General features: G+C 40.6%; 1 protein-coding gene and 1 long non-coding RNA gene across 9 annotated transcripts in view; one reads left to right on the forward strand and one right to left on the reverse strand.

The window, feature by feature from the left end:
- LOC137250187 (lanC-like protein 3 homolog) overlaps positions 1-14,846 on the forward strand; it is a 260,066-nt gene that overhangs the window by 219,158 nt on the left and 26,062 nt on the right. The window lies entirely within an intron of this gene.
- LOC137250196 (uncharacterized) lies at positions 6,738-14,666 on the reverse strand. Of its 8 annotated transcripts, none has more exons than XR_010952837.1 (9): positions 14,474-14,666; positions 13,650-14,082; positions 13,359-13,585; positions 13,069-13,298; positions 12,672-13,011; positions 12,122-12,618; positions 11,931-12,064; positions 7,987-8,311; positions 6,738-7,927 (listed from the first exon to the last, which is right to left on the reverse strand). It is a non-coding gene; the product is annotated as an uncharacterized lncRNA (long non-coding RNA). The 8 variants fall into 8 exon arrangements; XR_010952843.1 differs by having other exon boundaries at positions 12,122-12,264; positions 12,330-12,618; positions 13,650-14,661; XR_010952840.1 differs by having other exon boundaries at positions 12,122-12,274; positions 12,330-12,618; positions 13,650-14,661.

Below are 14,846 nucleotides of genomic sequence, written 5' to 3' on the forward strand. Positions count from 1 at the left end.
ACTAATTCCACATTGTTAGAAGAACTAATAACGAAATTGCCTTTTAGTAAACGGTTGGATTGGGCAAAATATTCCGTTTCGATACGCCCATATCCAACTATAGTTGATTTTAGCAACTGGCTGTCAGAGGTCGCACGCTTTGTTCAAATGGTTCAAGATCACGAAGGTAGGGATACAAAACGTCGGGGCATGTTAATGCAGCGGGCAACCAAAACGTCTTGAAATGCATCATATGCCAAAATGATCATAGGGTTCCGGAATGTCGCCGCCTACTGGATGCCACTGTATCCGATCGATGGAAAACCGTCAAGCGTCTACGGCTATGCTTCAGTTGTCTTCAACCTAGGCACGCCACCCAAAAATGCGGCCGTCGTAAAGTCTGTTCAGTTGAAGGGTGCTCACGTTATCATAATCGTTTCCTGCATGATGCTGAAGAAGTTTTGTTTGTTCCAACCAATTCTGAGGTAGGTCTTTCGGTCCCATGTACTTCTCCCTCTGTAACACGTGGGTTGAGTTCTGTCCTCAACTGTTCCGCTCAAACCCATGGAAACCTGCTGTTTCGTATATTTCCTGTTACCCCATACGTTCCCAATAAGCATATTGATACGTATGCGCTCTTGGATGATTCACTCGTGCGGGCATTAGGACTTAAGGGTCAGCAACGCCAGGTGGAAATACAGTGGTTAAAGGCGGTTAATGAAACGGTGGCAATCGTTAATCTCAGCGTCAGTGGTCTAGGTATGAAGAAGCGCCATTTACTGCGTAGCGTACACGGTGTAACTGATTTGAATTTACCTACACAAAGTCTCAGTGCAAGAGAGATACTCAAACCCAGCACCTTTAAAGGAAAGATAACTTTGCAGCCGTACGAGAACGTCACTCCGAAACTTCTCATCGGGCTAGACCACTGTCACTTGGGATTGCCCACCAAGCCAATCGTAGTTAAACACAACGGATCATTTGCTGCTTTCACGGATTTGGGTTGTGTGGTGTTCGGACCTTCATATAACATGCCACCTAGAAAGCCATCGTGTCTGCATGTCAACATATACGAGCATTAGATGCGTGATATGATAGAGGATTATTTCAGCGTTGAATCATTCGATGTGAAAGCGGCGCCACCTTCCGAAAGTTCAGCTGACGTACGCGCTAAATGCATTATTGAGTCTACAACAGTGAGGATATGCGAGCGTTTTCAAACTGGCTTATTATGGAAAAATTACATCGTAGAGTTACCTGAAAGTTATAATATAGCTCTAAATCGTTTGATAAACATCGAAAAGCGGATGGTCCGGGACCAGCGGTTTGCCGAAGCTTACCGAAACAACATAAATAGCTACGTCGATAAAAAATACGCGCGCAAGCTATTGCCGAGCGAAATCGTTAAAAGCAATCAAAGGACCTGGTATCTTCCTCACTTTGCGGTTTCGAATCCACGCAAACCAGATAAGTTCAGACTCCTGTTTGACGCCGCAGCAATGTCACACGGAATGTCATTGAATTCCCAACTTCTCAAGGGCCCACAACAATATCGACCGTTAGTATCTATTTTATTTCATTTTAGACAAAACGCCGTGGCAGTGTGTGCAGATATCCAGGAAATGTTTCACCAAATTAAGATCCAGCCAGAAGGTCGATGTGCACAAAGGTTTTTGTGGCGCGAACACGCCAGCAAGGGGCCGCCTGACGTACACGAAATGCTCGTCATGACCTTTGGAGCAGCATGATCCCCGTGTTCAGCTCACTATGTCAAAGTGAAAAATGCGGTGGAACATACGGACTGCGATCCTCGACCAATACGAGCCATCACTGATTACTATTACGTCGACGATTATGTGGATAGCTTCCCGTCGGCTTCCGAAGCCATTAGGATATCGCAGCAAGTGAAAAACATTCACAGCGCAGGTTTCCAGCTTCGGGAATTTGGATCGAGCGCCCCGAAGTAGTTACCACATTGGACGGAGAGACAAATATGCTGCCATTTAAGTCGAAGGAGAGTATGGAATCCGGGAAAGTTTTGGGAATGATGTGGGAGCCGTCATTTGATCACTTTACCTACCGCCTAGAGTTTTACAAAGTTGACGCGTCTATTATGAGTGGTGAACGAGTACCCACAAAACGAATATTATTGAGTGTCGTTATGTCTGTATTTTACCCCTTGGGATTCCTATGTGATTTCACAATAGCAGCGAAGTTAATAACGCGCGAAATTTGGAAATTTAACCTTGGTTGGGACGAGCCGGTTACAAGCGAAATAAACGCAATATGGGATCGATTTCGGAGACAGCTGCACAACGTGGGAGAATGTAAAATACCTCGGCGTTACTTTCGCATGGGAAAACCAGAGTCTATGCAATTATATATATTCGTCGATGCCAGCGAAGATGCATTTGGGGCAGTAGCGTATTGGAGGTCAGAGAACACGGTCGGTAATGTAGACGTCACATTTATATTTGCGAAAACAAGAAGCGCGCCACTTAAGCTACTCAAGATTCCTCGATTAGAACTACAAGCCGCATTGTTGGGTTCGCGAATGGCGACGACCATAGCTGAAGAACATAACGTAAGATTCGACCGATGTATATTTTGGAGCGACTCGAGAACTGTGCTAAAGTGGATTTCGAGTGAGATTGTCGCTTCAAGACATTTGTTACGCACAGTATAGCTGAAATCCTCAGTGTTTCGAAGCCGTCGGACTGGAGATGGATGCCAAAGAAGTTAAATATTGCGGATGAAGCAACTCGAGCTAACAGGGATGTGAATCTAGGTCCGACATCTCGCTTGTTTGCAGGACCCGAATTTTTATACTCAAGTGAACAGATTTGGCCAACTGATAATACACCAGACTTAAATGATTTGAGTGGTAATCAAGAGGAGCTTCGCCCAAAATACGCGCTTTTAGCAACTAAACCATCTTTAATCAACATTGCCAGATTTTCATAATTTAAAAAAGTTTGCAGAGTGGTTGCCTGGGCCCTGCGTTTTGCAAATAATTGTAGGTCACAGAAAAGAAAATCTGACGTCGCAGTGGATTATGGATTAACGGCTGGTGAAATCAACTCTACCGAACGCTCACTTTATCGCTACGTTCAACTGGAAGGATTCGGCGCCGATGTGAATAGACTAGATAAGGGGGTTGCATTGCAAAGGGATAGTCCGTTGCACAAGCTAACACCGTTCGTCGATGATGAAGGAATTCTCTGTGCTAGTGGTCGCCTGGATGCTATCAGTTGGCTACCATATAATACGAAGCGCCCAATCATCTTACCATCATCACACACATTCACAAGGCTCCTGGTAATGCACGAGCACAATCGTATGGCTCACCAGAACAATGAGATTACGATTAGCATAATTCGCCAGAGGTAATGGATTCCCAACCTGAGGAAGGTGTTACGCAGCATTATCAGCACCTGCAGCATTTGCAAAATAAGAAATTCGCGACCTGTTGTGCCAAAAATGGGGCTCTTGCCAGAAGACCGTGCGACAACATATGTCTGGCCATTCACGTATACTGGACTGGATTATTTCGGCCCGGTAAACGTGGCGATTGGGCGTCGAACAGAAAAGCGATGGGTAGCACTATTTACGTGCTTAACTACAAGGGCCACTTAGAGCTTGCCTACAATCTTTCGACGGATGCATGTATCGTAGCTATGAGGAATTTCATGAATCGAAGGGGTGTACCAAATATATTATTAAATCTATACAACATTGTGAATGATGACAAAGTGTGATCTCTTATCTGTCAACTGCCTGACAGGCTGTTCAATATGGCTACTTTTCAGCGTTTGACAGGCTGTTCAATATGGCGGCGTCTATCTTCAGCGGGTGATAGAAAGAGATACAGAATGAGACAGCGATAGTCAAATACGAATCAGGTGATCCAATCACTTTGGAATTTTGACGTTTATGCAGAAGAGATCACACTTTGTCATCATTCACTATATTCACATGCTATACAATTCCAACTTGCAAGGATTCGGGAAGCCATTTTTAATTTATAGATTTGAACACGCATTGCGAGCGGGAGTGAAAACTGGGGTAAGTGTCACTATTGTAATTTGTAATTGCTATTTCTAATGTCTTATTTGTTATAGAAATAAACAGTGCTATTGTAAGCAAGTTCTCATCCAGCTTCCGCCTTTTATTGCGTTCATTAAAATGGCGACGTTTGACGTGAAATTTGACATAATGAAAACCAGCCTTAATCATCATTTACCCACATACATACAAGGCAACGAAGAGATAACTCACACACAGATGTAGTCATCAGCCGAAGTATTACTCACGCATACACCCGCATATGGCTATAAGATAGACATAAACTACAAATATACATGTATTTGTATTTGTATTTATTTAGTAATTAAACATTAGTACAATAACACTTAGTCTTTTATAGTACACCAGCAAAATTATCAAAATATAAATGCTTGGGGAAACAATAAAATAGAGATATCGGATACATCATATCTTAAAAGTAATGCAAATCAGCACTAATCTTGGCATGCTAGGACCGATAAAATAAATAATTAAAAATAAAATTAAATTTCATAAAATAAAATAATTATAATTATGTTAAGTAAGAATAAAATGTGTATGACAAACATTACAGATTGATATTAAGTCTTTCTAAAAAATATAACGATTCATTGGCAAGCAGAGAAGTGACTGTAGATTAGTTTTTTGAAGTTGCCTTTATTAAACTGGCTTTTTACAGAATAAGGAATTGAATTACAAAGACGAACGGCGTTAATGAAAAACAGCCTTTCCGAATTTTTAAATTTAAATGTGGGTAGTATTAGCTCCAAGGAGCGCTCCGATCTGGGGAATGTGAGTTTATCATAAAGATACCGAGGTGTTTTGCAGTGAATAAGCTGATATAAGAAAATGCATTTTCTGGATTTCATATACTCGGAAATCTCACATCCCAGAAGAGAGTTTCTCCATGCAGAAATATGGTCAAATTTTCGCAATCCATAAACATATCGGGACACGTGGTTAAATTGAACGTCTATTTTTTGAGAAGAACTAGAATCAAGTCTACTATATACTAACTCAGAGTATGTAATAATAGGCAAAATCAACTGTAGCGCCAGATTACGCCCAATAGTAAGCGGGGTGAAGTGTGCAGATTGTCTCAGGTTCCTCAGAGTGGCATAAACTTTGCGCAGGGTCGAGGTGATATGATCTATGCAGCTAAGAGAAGAGTTGATTACGAATCCCAAGATGGTAACTTTACTGACCAGCTTTAGTGCAGAATTGTTCAGAGTAACAGCTGGAATATCTTCACCCATCACTTTGCGACTATGTCTGGTCAGGACATATCATTTTGTTGCATTTAGGCTAAGATAATTCTGAGTAGCCCAGCGAGAAATGGAGTCTATATCTTTGTTTAGATTTTCAACAACCACACTAATAACAAAGTGCAGAATAACAGGTCCCCACCTGAAAGATACAGCTGAATATCGTCAGCATACGCGTGCATGGTAACGTATTTGCAAGTCAAAAATACGTCATTAACAAATATACTAAATAGCAAGGGACCCAAAATAGAGCCCTGGGGCCCTATTCAGTAACTATGAGTTTTGAAATGTAGATTTTTCTTTCATACAAATTATATGAAGAAAAAGTGTACACTTTAAAACTCGCAGTTACTGAATAGGGCCCCCGGGGAACACCACACTTCAGGGGTTTAAGTTGCGAGGCTACTGATCCAATTTTTACCTTTTGAAAACGACCAGATAAATAGTCCTTTAAAAACATTAAAGCTGATTCAAACCCGAAATACGATTTGAGCTTAGAGCAAAGCAGAAGATGGTCAACTGAGTCAAATGCTTTTGAAATATCGAGCAAACATAAGAGAGATAATTCACCCTTGTTAAAGCAAATTCTCAAGTCGTCCATGATTTTAACCATTGCAGTTGAACATCCATGCTTTGCTCTAAAGCCCAACTGCAGAGGAGATAATAAATCACAAATCACATACACTCGCATGTAAACAAAAGATCGGTTGTTTTTTATGAGTAATTTTTATGTCGTTTTTCTTTACCTCTTGTTTTTTCTCTCTTTCTTTTATTCGCTCAAGCAGTCAAGTGTGACGTAGATGCGCAGAACGAAGCAATTTTGAACTCGTGAATGCGCAATCTTGTGTGTGTGATTTGTGATCATAAATCATTTTCAGACAGATGCTTAGCCATTAACAACATAGTACAGGTTTACAAGTATGATATGTATGAGAAGGAAACAATTCCTTTCTCTTTATAACATACTGCCGTTTGACACTTTGGTCAGTGTCAAACTATTGTGGAACTCAGTGGAACCTGCGTGGAACAAGCGTTTGACACTGAACGAAGCCCTGCAAAAACGCTCCACGTCATTTTACTAGTCATTTTACGGTCATTGTGACTTTCTGCAGCGGTTATATTCATAGTCACGTTTGCATGGGCGTGATGAACTTTTGTGACCAAATTTTCCGTTTCGTTCCTATTAATGTGATCGTGCATTCCGCTCCCACTTATAGGATGTGAGCATAGCACTGTGCTGCTCACACACGTCACAATGCTCGTCAAATGGCGGTCATTTTTCCGTCATTTCACTCTACATTTTCGAGTCATTTTACAATCAATTTTACTGCGGTTTTACCATTTATATAACCGCCATATAACGTGAATTTTACCTGCAGATTTACTTTACCTGGAGCAGCCATATGAATAAAATATGAACCAAAAAAATTGAATTTTCAATATTTATTATTTTCAATATTATTATATATGTACATGAACTTGGAACTTATATTAATCCAGTTCATATAAAACAGAAGAACTTTAATAATAAATAAACTCGCTTAATTGGTTTTTGTTTTCCAATTGAAATCTCTTCTAAGCGAGCAAAAAATAATTTTAAGCTTCAGAAAAAACTCCAATTATTTGAATAATCTACAACTTAAAGCTTAGTAGAAATTCAGATCAAGAATATTCAAAGGTGTCGTGGATCCGATTGCTGTCGTAATTGAAGAACTTAAAAATGTACGACTATTAATTGAGTCAGACTTATTATTGTTCTAAATCTAATCATTCAAGCAATAATTCTGCAACCCAAAGCAGGAGTATTGATTGGTTTCAAATCTAATTCCGACAGCAATCGTATCACATCCCTTATTATATATGTACGTGATATTGCACCTTAAATTAATACAATTGATATAAAGAAAAGTAAGTACTTTAATAATAACATAAACTCTTTTAATTGGTTTTTGTTTTCCAATTGAAATCTTTTCTAAGCGAGTAGAAAATAATTTTAAGCTTCAGAAAAAACTTCAATTATTTGAATAATCTACAACTTAAAGCTTAGTAGAAATTCAGATTACGTTTACTCTTTTTTCAAATCAAGAATATTCAAAGGTGTCGTGGAATCCGAATGCTGTCGTAATTGATGAACTTAAAAATGTACGACTTGTAATAAAGTCAGACTTATTATTGTTCTAAATCTAATTATTCAAGCAATAATTCTACAACCCTTAGCAGGAGTATTGATTGGTTTCAAATCTAATTCCGACAGCATTCGTATCACATCCCTTATTATATATGTACGTGATATTGCAACTTAAATTAATACTGTTGATATAAATAAAAGAAAATACTTTAACAATAAATAAACTCTCTTAATTGGTTTTTGCTTTCCAATTGAAATCTTTTCCTGTGCAAGCACATCGCTAACCTGTGTTGTCAAAAGATATGATTATACTGTCTTCGATAGATAGTCGGACCAGCCGCTACTCGGCGAAGTAGAGATGACCGTTGTGTCGGTGGTAGCTGTTACAACAGCAGTTTCTAACTTTACACCATCCGTACAGTGTTATGAATGCTTCACTGCCTTTTCCAATTGCTTGGCGCCAGCAATTTTGCTGTTTTTAAAGCTTTAGCTGTAATGCAAATATATAGATGGGTTAAAGTGGTTTTCGTATGTTATTCAACAACTCACCCTATACCATCATCACAGCCTCCTCATCGATTTTGAATATGTGTACTGTTTCAGTATTCAGACCCAGTTCGTGCAACCGATTCATTCATATACTGTGGGTATTTGAGCCGTAGATGCAATGGAAGATATTTTGATTCTTTTTGAAGTGTAACATTTATAAACAGTTGGGTTTCTCTGCTGTCACCATCACCACTAGAGAGCTATTGAAGAAACGCTCGACCAAGATAATATGTGAGATTTACACGCATAGATTTCTTCCACCTTTTCACAGTTATTGATGGAGAAAATGCGAAAGCCATATTTACCATCCAATACCGAAATAGAACTGTAGAGGAAGAAACATTTTATAAAATTTAATAAAATCAAAAAATGATAGTTGTGCTAAAATGGGGTAACGTATTGTATGTTAAAGTATAGCGAAGTCTCAGCGGCTTTGTCCTGGTGAAAATTGAGTTTGAATAGGTTTTATTCTTCATTATTAGAAACATGTACGAAGGTACCTGGTAAGATATTAAAAATCCTCAACGCTTTTTTTGCTATAACTTAAAAAAACTCATATTCAAACTTCTGCTTAACTTCTACATATCAATAGCTACCTTTACCACCAGGAGTCACTATTGCTTCTACGCCTATGCTATTGTTTCCTACATCGATGAACTTTGTAATAAAATAAACAGCTATCTCCCCAATCTCTCCAGTTTTGTCGCCTCGCGAAACCTGATATTTTCATCAACCAAATCATCGGTGACCTTATTTAAAACATGCCAAATGTCGACCGTGTTTGGGAGCAGTGGTGGACCCAACAGAAGAGGAGATCGAGGGCTTGGCATGGGCTCATGAGGCGGTAGAAGTAGGTCGAAGGCAGTTCAAAGGGTTTGCTGCGAGAAACCCTCGGTTCTGCAACCGGTATGAGGAGGAAGAAGCGTCGAATGGCAGAAAGGGCCCAGTCCCAGAGCCGCGACACAGGGCAGTCCCATAGACAAGACAAGTAGGCCCAAAGCTGTAAGACAGATGGGCCCCAATAGCGAGGTAGCAACTACCTCGAAGGCTGCGAGTCAGAGGGAAGTTCCCACTATGGAAGTAGGAGATAAGCCAAAGGGAGATAACGCTAAGACTCCGACTTTCTCGGAGGTGCTAGAGGGAGCTAAGACTCCGGCTTTCTCGGAGGTGCCAAAGGGAAATAACACTAAGACGCCGGCTTTTCCCGAGAAAATGAGTGATGTGGCAAAGCAGTCACTGACTGTGGCGCTGGTTGATCGTAGCAGTCCTTTCGAACAGATGACTAGTGAAAGGTGGAGATCTGTAGAAAAGGAGCTTAAGATGATGCGGGAATAACCAAGTAAGCTCCTTCCAACCTTTGATTCGGGGGATGGTATAATGGTATGAAGATGATAGCGTGCGACAACATCGCGAGCTTGCGGTGGCTGGAGGAAGTGGTTCCAAACCCCAAAGGCAGGGCACGAACGCGCGTTTTGAGATGGTGGATAAAGCGCAAATCCCCAAGGTACCAAAAGTTAAGGTATGGATGCGGATATGAGTGATGAAGTCGGAGGATACAATGCGACTTTTTCAGAATCAGAATCCGAACATACCGACACAGGATTGGAAGGTACTTACTGTATCTCGGCCTACGGAGGAAGGTCAGTTATACATTTTCCAAATAAACAAGCAGGCGGAGGATATATTGTACGCGCAGCTTGGAAAAATGTCCTTAGGTACAGGCAAAATTTATATGCTACTCAGGAAAAGAAGTCGCGGGTATTAAAGTCCTAACACGCTGGACGTGGGCGAAGTCGAAAAGGACCTCAAAAGCCTAAGGGAAAAAAGACAGGTGGAGGTAGCCCACGTCACTCCGAATGTGTTAGAAGGGGACCAACAGCCAGATGGTGCTGTGAGTCGCACAGAGGAACACCCGGCACAACAGGTACAAGAGTCTGAAGGGGGCTTCGAACACTCTAAACCAAAAGGGCTAGGGGAGGACGACGACGTCCCGATGAAGGTGCTGGAGGGGGACAAGCAGCCCATTGGTGCTGCGAGTCCTACAGATAAACCTCCAACACAGTAAAGTGGCGTCGAGCGAACTCCTCCTCCTAACGCGCTGATACAGGAGCCGTGGCTTCCATCGGGAGGAAAGGTTTCTGGAATATGCGCAAACGGAAGGACGGGTGCGAGCTGTAGTAATGGTAAGGGAACAGCTGCATTCATATGTGCTGCCTAATTACACTACTGAGGACCTCGTAGTGGTGGTGAAATCGCCGGGCTCAGATGGTACATGTCCGGCCATGCTACAAGTTTCAAGTAGGGCGGTCGTGGGATGGCTTAAAATAATATTCGATGGGTGCATAAACTGAATCATGTACCGCACTCTTGGAGAACTGCTCGTGTAGCTTTCCTACCAAAGGCGGGGAAGATCGGTCACGTGTATCCTAAAGATTATAGACCCAATAGCTTACCATCATTTCTGCTCAAAACCTTTGAGAGGCTGCTAGATGTGTACATAAAGTCCAACGTGGATGAAAAGCTGCTCTCCACAACACAACAGGCGTACACCAAAGGCAAGTCAGTGGACACCGCATTGCATAGGGTGGTAATAGGCATAGAAAAACCCCTGGAATATAAGGAATATGCTCTAGAAGTCTTCTTAAGCATTGCCGGGGCTTTCTAAATGAGCGATTATTGATGGTCTTAATTACGTTAAAGTACATCCAGCCTTACCCAGATGGATCGACTGCATGTTAAACTGCAGTAAGATTACATCGCAATGAGGATTGTACGCGGCCACGAAATTAGTGGACAGGAGCACTCCGCAGGGAGGGGTGCTATCAGCTCTGCTGTGGACGCTGGTCATTAACCAGCTGCTTAGGGGATTCTACGAGGGACCAGAAAAACTTACGGTTTACGCAGATGACGTTGCATATGGTCTTGTTTACAAAGAGGTACAAGGTCCCTAATTGGACCAGGCCTAAGTTAGGAGGGGCGACCCTACGGGAGAAACCTTGCACAAATTATCTAGGAATGATCCTAGACAGTAAGCTGTCATGGCAGCTCAACGTGGAGGAGAGGGTGAGGAAGGCTTCAACGGCACTTTATGCATGTAAAAGAATGCAAAAGAACCGGCATATACGATCAGAAGGAACTCGATGACGATGCCTAAAAACTAACAACCAAAAGCAATAATTATCATTTCACTGACACAAATTTTATAGTTTTTTTTTCGGGATTTGGACACAATGTTGTTGTTGTTTTTGTAGCGATAAGGTTGCTCCCCGAAGGCTTTGGGGAGTGTTATCGATGTGATGGTCCTTTAGCCGGATACAGATCCGGTACGCTCCAGTAACACAGCACCATTAAAGTGCCTGCCCGACTATCTCGGGAACGATTTATGTGGCCACATTAAACCTTCAGGCCATCCCTCCATATCCACCCCCCCCCCCCCCCAGATCCTTGTCTGTTAGTGAAACAGGATTCGCCGCGGATAGGTGATGTTGACAATTGGGTTTGGAAAAGCTATATATTGCGCTGGCAACCTGAAGGGCTGCGCTACACAGCCCCTTGAATCTGGTATTTTAGTCGCCTCTTACGACAGGCATACCTACCGCAGATAAATTCTGACCCCTAACCCGCTGGGGGTATTTGGACACAATCTTTTCATTATATTACTTAAAAATTTAAAGGCTTCATTCTGTATTGCGAACGATAGCTCAGACGAACGATTCGCCTCCAAACGATATCGTCTAGCAATGGTATTCTCTATCATTTTCGTTCGGTCTTTACTTTTCTAACTAATAGGAAGGCAAAAGTAATTGTCAAGTGATAAGTTGCCATTGTTTAACATAGTGCAAATACACTAGCGATTCGTCTCTGATCCGCATCGAAAGTTCGTTTCGTAATAGAGAATGAGGCCCTAAGATTAGAAATTTTTTTCAATTTGTATTTTGACTTACCAGCAACAACAGAATCATGTTTAATTGTACGCCGCACAAGCAATTTAGCATCATGTAACGAAGCTCAGTTTCTTCCAAAAATTATTCAACACTGCCACGTAAAATCATTAACGCAACCTTTAAATAATTCTAAACTATAAAAATGAAATTAATGTCAAACCTTGGAAAATGTTGAAACGTTCACCACCAACCTGACGTTCTTCAAAGTAATCACATTGACCCAAAACACTTGAATTAATATCATTAGCTGTAGTCATAACAGCACCACCACAAGCTTTCATTCTACGTTTCCAATCTTCTTCTGGTACATGAACAGCACAGAACATATCACGATCTGCAAAATACTGTGTATCAACATCACCAATTGGCAATTTAGAAAACACAACATTGGCGCCTTACTTAGCTAGTTTATTCTACAGAATACGCCATTCAGCATCAACAATTTTCTGATACTCTTGGACATTAGAGGACATTGCTGTGGCAGATCATTTTTCCAATAACACTTTGTTGCTCCTTTGATTGGCGCTTCGACATGTAAAGCCATGTCATATTTTAGCATGCATAATTGTAATGCTTTACGTATAGCTTTAATGATGATACGTGCATGCACGCCTTCCTCAACATCTGGCTTAACTTGTTTTAAGATTTCACATGCTTAAAATACTACTGAAGTGGTGCCATCGCCGACCTCATAAGAGAAACATTTTTATTCTACACATTCTAATATAACAAAAAACTTACCTCAGCATTTTGAGATTTGGCGATGTCTCCTAGAGTTTTACGGCTGGATTCACAATATCCAATGGTTTCATAATGGTTTCCCCATCATTTGAAATTGTGGCCTTACCACTGGAATCAACAATATGCTTGTCAATACTACGTGAACCCAATGTAGTGCGTACAGTGCCACAATTGAATGCGAGGCATTGATGTTGGATATGAGTTGAGGTTTACCATGAGAGCTATCGGTACCCAAGCATTTTTTACACAAATACTCATGTACCCAATACAAGTTCAAGACATTCATATTTATCGACACGCTGTCCGGTATGGCCCAAATGTTGGAAATATGCAGTTGGCACTGTTGAGAAAAAATATGGATCAATGAAGACAAGTAAAAGTGAAATATTTTTTTTACCATCTCTTGTTACTTTACACATTAGACATTGGAAACGACGACCAGCATCTACAAGTTGCTATTGAGCCTTGCAACGATTGCATCTAATTGCACCCAATTCACCAAAATTTACAATGGGTGGCTCATATTCACCCTCAACCGTGCGTGCCATTGGTGAGACGGTAAGTGTAATGGACAAAGCTGTTGTTTTTAATAAATCAGCTGTTGCAGGTATGCAATACAAAGACGACCTGCAGAGAAGAAAGGTCAATGTAATTGCCAAACAAAACATTAATTTCGATTATCGATACCTAACGTAACGTGGCGAGGAGTTACCTTGATCTTCTACCACATATTTTGTGGTCACCAATGGTGGTAATAAACCCTGTTCATTAGTAATAAAAGCACCACCAGCGCTATTTTTATTATAAATGATAACGCTTATCGGATTTGGCATCTGATCGGGATCTAAACGGCGTTGGGCTTGATCATACTGTTGCGGCTGTTGATATTTACCAGTAACAGGTGCAGGTGGTTGCTAAAGAAAATAACACAAAAATAATCATCAGCAAATTTGTAAATTATTAGTTGTATTAACATACATTATAACCAGGACGTCCGGACGTGTCCGGGTATTGGAGGTTGACCCGGCTTGGGTGGTTGACTGAGCATTGGCGTCTGTCCAGGTTGCGTTGGTGGCATCATAAAAGCCATCAATAACAAGTGCCAAGAATATATCCGCGGCATACATGCCGACCAAAATGATTCAGGGGGTTGTGATTGCCAACCTCACCTACCCGTGGCGAATCCTGTACCTAACAATTTGGTGTGAACAATTGGTGCCAGTTAACCCTCTGAAATAATCAGCGAAATTGTACGCCATTGTGTTGGCATTAATTTGGCAAAATGCAAAAGCTTTTCATCCTTCTCCCATGACCATTCTGTCTTCTTTATGCTAGGATCAAGCCATTCGTACCAGCGTGCCTTACATTGCTTGGCAGATTTGCGGTGCAGCAGTTATGCAATACGTGACCACTGGTTTTTACCATATATATATTTTAAGGTGTGCAAACTTATAACTTAAAAGTTATTTGTTGTTAAAGTTTGCAAATTTAGCAAATTTCTATAGCACTTTAAATTACAATTTACACATCTTTCAAAACCTTAATCCACATACACATTTTTGTATATTTCACATTTCATTTTTGCATTGTTTTCACTTATTATAAATGTTTTTATTAAATCAATCGCGCTTTTGTAGCAACATGCACACATATATATATATATATATATATATATACATATATTTTATTGATGACATTACAAAGCTGTGTTGCCACATATATATACGTATACACATATAAAATTTGTATAGAAATTTGCAAACTTTAACACCAAATAACTTTTAAATTATAAGTTTGCGCACTTTAAAATATATATATATGTGATCTGGAGAACTCCCTCTTAATTTTAAATCTTTCCGGAGATATTCCATTTAAAACTCTCAAAATTGAAAAAATTTTCGACCACCAAATGTTTTGCTGTCTCTGCTGAATTAGAAATGGCGGATTTTTTTGCACGCAAAAATGACGTATTTTGCTATCCCTATAAAAATAATAGGTGCGAGAGAGCACGATACATTGTGGGAAAGCTAAATTTATCAACATGCTATTTCATTTGGAGAATTTTTCATTCCAAATCGTCACCCCTGTCAAAATTTCGTGTGTCTGTGTGCGTTTTTGGTCACACGATTTTTGCAGGGAGTGTTAAAATTTCCGGGGTTGCTGAAAAAAACAGGG

Source organism: Eurosta solidaginis, chromosome 4 (assembly GCF_040869045.1).
Source record: "Eurosta solidaginis isolate ZX-2024a chromosome 4, ASM4086904v1, whole genome shotgun sequence".
In the NCBI taxonomy this organism is placed as follows: Eukaryota; Metazoa; Arthropoda; class Insecta; order Diptera; family Tephritidae; genus Eurosta; species Eurosta solidaginis.